This window comes from Cydia pomonella, chromosome 22 (assembly GCF_033807575.1).
Source record: "Cydia pomonella isolate Wapato2018A chromosome 22, ilCydPomo1, whole genome shotgun sequence".
NCBI lineage: Eukaryota > Metazoa > Arthropoda > Insecta > Lepidoptera > Tortricidae > Cydia > Cydia pomonella.
Genome location: NC_084724.1, coordinates 2332519 through 2338518, shown reverse-complemented (window position 1 = coordinate 2338518; position 6000 = coordinate 2332519). Strand labels below are relative to the sequence as shown.

Genomic DNA, 6000 nt, shown 5'->3' with positions numbered 1-6000 from the left:
TTTTTTAGGGTTCCGTAGTCAACTAGGAACCCTTATAGTTTCGCCATGTCCGTCTGTCTGTCTGTCTGTCTGTCTGTCCGAGGCTTTGCTCCGTGGTCGTTAGTGCTAGAAAGCTGAAATTTGGAATGGATATATAAATCAACAAAACCGACAAAGTCGTACAATAAAATCTAAAAATTAAATTTTTTTTAGTGTACCTCCCCTACACGTAAAGTGGGGGTGAAATTTTTTTTTCGCTTCAACCCTAGAGTGTAGGGTATCGTTGGAAAGGTCTTTCAAAACTAATAGGGGTTTTCAAAAAACATTTTTTGATAAAGTGAATATATTCGGGATAATCGCTCTGAAAGAAAAAAAAAATGTGTCCCCCCCCCCCCTCTAACTTTTGAACCATAGGTCCAAAAAATATGAAAAAAATCGTGGAAGTAGAGCTTAAGAAAAACATTAAATGAAAACTATAGCGGACATGATCAGTTTAGCTGTTTTTGAGTTATCGCAAAAAGTTTTCCCTTCATAGTAAAAAGACTTTAATTAGGTACTGATTATGCAAATTTGCCTATTTGTTTAACTCGGTTGAAAGGTACCGTTTCATCCCTTGGTTAACAATTTACTATACTTTAAGCTCCAGTTTAACTTATTGTGACGGAAGAGTAACTACGGAACCCTACACTGAGCGTGGCCCGACATGCTCTTGGCCGGTTATTTTTATGATAGAGGAGGCAAACGAGCAGACGAATCACCTGATGGTAAGCGATTGCACCTGCAGTCTATCACATCTTAATGGAATGTGTTCGCAACGAATCAGTTCGCCGAGGGATTGAGGATGTTAACTTTTTTAAGATTGGTGGATGTAATTATATATTATCCCAGCCGCTGTCGGAGTCTGCAAACTTAATTTATAAGTTGGTAAATGTAGGCTTAAGTAGACGATGAGATTTATGTAGTACATAGTGTACATGCATAGCGACATCGTCACTCAGTGACAAAGCTCTTTCAATAAAGAAAAAACCGGCCAAGAGCATGTCGGGCCACGCTCAGTGTAGGGTTCCGTAGTTACTCTTCCGTCACAATAAGCTAAACTGGAGCTTAAAGTATAGTAAATTGTTAACCAAGGGATGAAACGGTACCTTTCACCCGAGTTAAACAAATAGGCAAATTTGCATAATCAGTACCTAATTAAAGTAAGTCTTTTTACTATGAAGGGAAAACTTTTTGCGATAACTCAAAAACAGCTAAACTGATCATGTCCGCTTAGTTTTCATTTAATGTCTTTCTTAAGCTCTACTTCCACGATTTTTTTCATATTTTTTGGACCTATGGTTCAAAAGTTAGAGGGGGGGGACACATTTTTTTTTCTTTCGGAGCGATTATCTCCGAATATATTCACTTTATCAAAAAATGTTTCTTAAAAACCCCTATTAGTTTTGAAAGACCTTTCCAACGATACCCCACACTCTACGGTTGAAGCGAAAAAAAAATTTCACACCCACTTTACGTGTAGGGAGGTACCCTAAAAAAAATTAAATTTTTAGATTTTATTGTACGACTTTGTCGGCTTTATTGATTTATATATCCATGCCAAATTTCAGCTTTCTAGCACTAACGACCACGGAGCAAAGCCTCGGACAGACAGACAGACAGACAGACAGACGGACATGGCGAAACTATAAGGGTTCCTAGTTGACTACGGAACCCTAAAAAAACGTAGAGGAACAGTCTGTGTAAATTAGTATGCAAATGTTATTTGATATTTTTTACAGATTTTTGAAATTGTTATTAAGTTTTCAAATGAAATTATTTTTAAGTTGCCTTCATGGATTTGCATGCTGTTAGTACACAGCTGTAAACGTAAAAACAAACCTAACTACTGTTTAATTAGTACTTACATTCTGTAAACGTTACCCTTTATTGGCAAATAAATTATTGATTGTTTGTTTAAAAAAAGTATCATTAATCGCCTACCAAATGTAAATAGCAAAAAGTAACAATGTAAATGAATTTTTCTTTAGGCGCTTAGCAAGTGAGGACCACACAAAACTTACAGAAGTAAATTATAAATAAATAATAAATAAATAAATATTATAGGACTTTATTACACAAATCGACTAAGTCCCACAGTAAGCTCAATAAGGCTTGTGTTGAGGGTACTTAGACAACGATATATATTTAATTATAGGCTATAGGAAGTAAAGTGTGTTAAATGAAGACATATTATGAGTAAGTTTGCACTACTTTCCTATAATATAACGATATTGCTCCTACACTTATATGGTATGGACTAAACTAATATACCTATTGTATTTGAATGTTGACATTAAAAAGTTTTTGGCAAAAATTTCTTGTATCTATGTAAGGCAAAAATGACTTACATATGTATGCAAATTTTCAGCTTAATCGGAAACCGGGAAGTGGATCAAATTTAACTTGCAAGATTTGATTACAAACAGACAACGGTCAGGTGAAAGTAAATAAGTTTTTGCCAAAAATTTCATTTTTGGTACAAGCTTTTATCGGTGACTGTACTTTTCTTTCCACAAGTAACTAATGCTCATCGAGACAATTCTAAAAACCCCAAACACAATTAGGTTACGTTGTTTTATCACAGAGTTCCGATGTCCACCTCTTGTCTCCATCATCAGATCATCTCGATGGTACCATAATATTGCATTGTCACCCGACTTACATATGTATGCAAATTTTCAGCTTCATCGGAAACCGGGAAGTGGGTCAAATTTAACTTGCAAGATTTGATTACAAACAGACAACGGTCAGGTGAAAGTAAATAAAAGCTTGTAATAAAATCTTCCTCGTGTGATACGTTAAAAATATTTCTTTTAATGGCAAAATGTGTTTAATTTCGGCTCGATTCGAAGAATGATTAAGATAAGACACGTTTAAGATCTTGGAAAGATCGATAACTAAACGACATGTCAAAATTGACGCTTATTTCGATTCCGCTGTGATCCCAATAAGATCTAATTACGATATTTCTAACGTCATAGTCACATAGGTTGTCCGAATCGAGCTGCTTCTGTCAATTATACGATATACAAACGATATCGAAATGAGAACTTATCTAAACCAGAACTTGTAGTTACCGTATCTCATTCTTCGAATAGAGCCGTTTGTTATATGATTACGCGGTTCATGTAGAGACGTTTCATTTAATGGATGGCTTATCATAATTACCCTGTATTTTACCATTTTAGTCCATTTTAGTTGTAGTAAAATACAACGTAAATTAATCGCGCCCATCCTGCGCCCATACGCCCGACCCGCGCACGCCCGCTGCGGGCCCGCGTGTCATGCTCCAACCCGCTCCCGCCGTGTGTGCATCAGGTTAGCTAGGAATTAGAATAGGCACAGTTGCTTATCATGCTCATGAACATATACTTACTTAACTCTTTGTCATGGACACACCGGCTCTAGAAAACCGGCGAGGGTTTGGTTTGTGTGGACGCATTAGCCCCAACTGACCTTATTTATTTTCATAGAAACTTACCTTGCTAGACTGGAAAAAGTAGATAAAGATTCTTTTCAATAAATTTATATAATTTTCTCTCTTTTTTTTAATACATGATACCGACACTTTTTGTAATGATGCAACCCGAACAAGTGAAGGTCTTTTTTTACGTTACAGCAACACCAATGAAACGTCAAAGTGTCGCAATGACGCAAGCCGACTGACACACGGGAAAAATCCTTCACGATCTTTACCTCATCTTTCAAAATGGTGTGTCTATCTCGCGCGTTTCCATCCAAATTTTATCAATTATTACGAAAATGAACTATTAACTCTTTAACAAACACGCGAAGTTTGCATTACACAATTTAAATTGCTAGTGAAATTACGTTTTGAATTGTGCGAATGTGTTTTTCTAGTCATTATTTTAGAGTCAGTTCGAACTGTGATGATTGTGATTTGATTATTTAGAGCGCCTTACGTAAGTATTTAGCATAATACTGTTATTAAACATTAATTACAACTACTTCACAGTAAATTAAGGCATTGATGTTCTCCGTTGTTTCGCTTTTTTTTTTAAATTGTGTTGAGCGACACCCCTTTTTAGGTATATTGAGTCAATGTTTACGTTCAAATTGACGAAATAGTTACAGTTTGTAGCCTTGTAGGTGGTTGTATGACTGGTTCCGTAGCGCGCAAGGTTGGCGAGTCATTTTCCATGCTATTCTGCATTAAATGAACTAAGAAGCCATACATCTATTAGAAATATTTTTAATACGCGAACATCTGTAGCGGAAGTGATCGGGAATGGATAAATTTATACCTTATCTTGATCGGATTATGATTGATTTTTCTTGGGCTCAGTTTTGTTTTAAATGTTTCTAGTATTTAATTTAGAGTGATGGACAGTTCCAAGGCCAGAATGATAATAATTCTAGATTTTTATCGTGATGTAAACCATACATTAATGCCATAATGTATTGAGTGTAAACTATATTATTTTCATGATGATTGGTATATATTTGACCTTGGTATAATCTGGTGGAAAGTTAAAGCGAGATACATGATGAAACATTAAATTTGTTAGTTACAAAAACTTTCTTACTGTAATATAACCTAAACTCTTCCAATCTGATACACATATTTATTATATAAAAAATAAATATTTGGGGACCATCTTACACAGATTGATCTAGCCCCAAACTAAGCAAATCTTCTACTATGGGTACTAGGTGACAATATACATACATATATAGATAAATACATACATAGAAAACATCCATGACTCAGAAACAAATATCTGAGCTCATCACACAAATAAATGCCTACCTGGATTCAAACCTGGGACCATCAGCTTCATAGGCAGGGTCACTACCCACTAGGCCAGACCAGTCGTCAATTAAATTAATAATTTGGATGTAGCCACTCAAGCAAGCGACAAATGGTGAATTCTTCTGCAAACCTTATTATCCCTAATGAAGGATAACAGGAATGCATCATCAAGCATAGTTAAAGGACCTGTATAGATTTGTCTTAACTTCTTAAATAAATTAATTCCATTGTGTCATAAAGTTTAAACATGTAAATTGTATTTAATTTTATATTAGTTAATTCATATAGCATATGCATCACACTTTCATGGAAGTAACTTAAATAGAGAAGCCGCATGAGAGATATACTCCAAGCCGCCAAAAAGCTTAAATGGGAGTGGGCAGGATACGTAATAAGATACAATGACAACAGATAAATAAATATTATAGGACATTATTACACAAATTGACTAATCCCACAGTAAGCTCAATAAGGCTTGTGTTGAGGGACTTAGACAGCGATATATATATATAATATATAAATATTTATAAATACTTAAATACACAGATGGATCCAAAAAGCCACATCCTGGTACCCAAGAAACATTAAGTTCCTTATGTATGTATTTTTTTTTCAATTCATGTGATCTCTATCTCTGCAAACATATTGTCACATTACCTTGAAATATTAATAGTTTCGGGTTGAATACTGACTCATTAGTATTTGTCGTTGAAACCTAAGACACATAAGCTAATTTTAAATGTATCTAAGGCTGCATTTCCACTGTAGTGGAAATAAATAAATATTCAGCAACAATCATACACAGATCGACCTAGCCCTGACTAAGCAAAGCTTGTATAGTTGTTAGATTTGTAGCTGGCCCTCAGCGGCTTATCTTTTGTCCATTGTTAACTAAAACGGCGCATGCCACTACCTGCAAAAAAAGGGGGCCGGTCACTTTAACCGGTTATTTAATTACAACTCCTATGGTAATTGAAATAAGATTCAAAATGAACAAATGGAATAATAATTTGCGAATTCTTGTGTGGTCCCTATACGGTTACTGAGTGCCGGCGAGTCGAACGCTACCAAACCAGCCTAGAATGTGTCCTCGATATGCGTAACAAAGGCGCGTTATCGGAGAACACACCTACACTGGTTTTTTGAGTGTTAGACTAGCCCGCGCTCAGGTGGCAATTAGAATTATAAGACCCTTTTTTTGCAGGTAG

General features: G+C 35.5%; 1 protein-coding gene across 12 annotated transcripts in view; it reads left to right on the top strand.

Moving 5' to 3' along the window:
- The first annotated feature begins 3585 nt into the window (after positions 1 to 3585).
- Positions 3586 to 6000, top strand: part of LOC133530325 (oxysterol-binding protein-related protein 6-like) — a 106677-nt gene continuing 104262 nt past the window's right edge. For all 12 annotated transcript variants that reach the window (XM_061868230.1, XM_061868223.1, XM_061868220.1 and 9 more), the window contains exon 1: positions 3586 to 3941. The gene's annotated coding sequence lies outside the window, so the exon portion shown is untranslated. The remainder of the gene's footprint in view (positions 3942 to 6000) is intronic.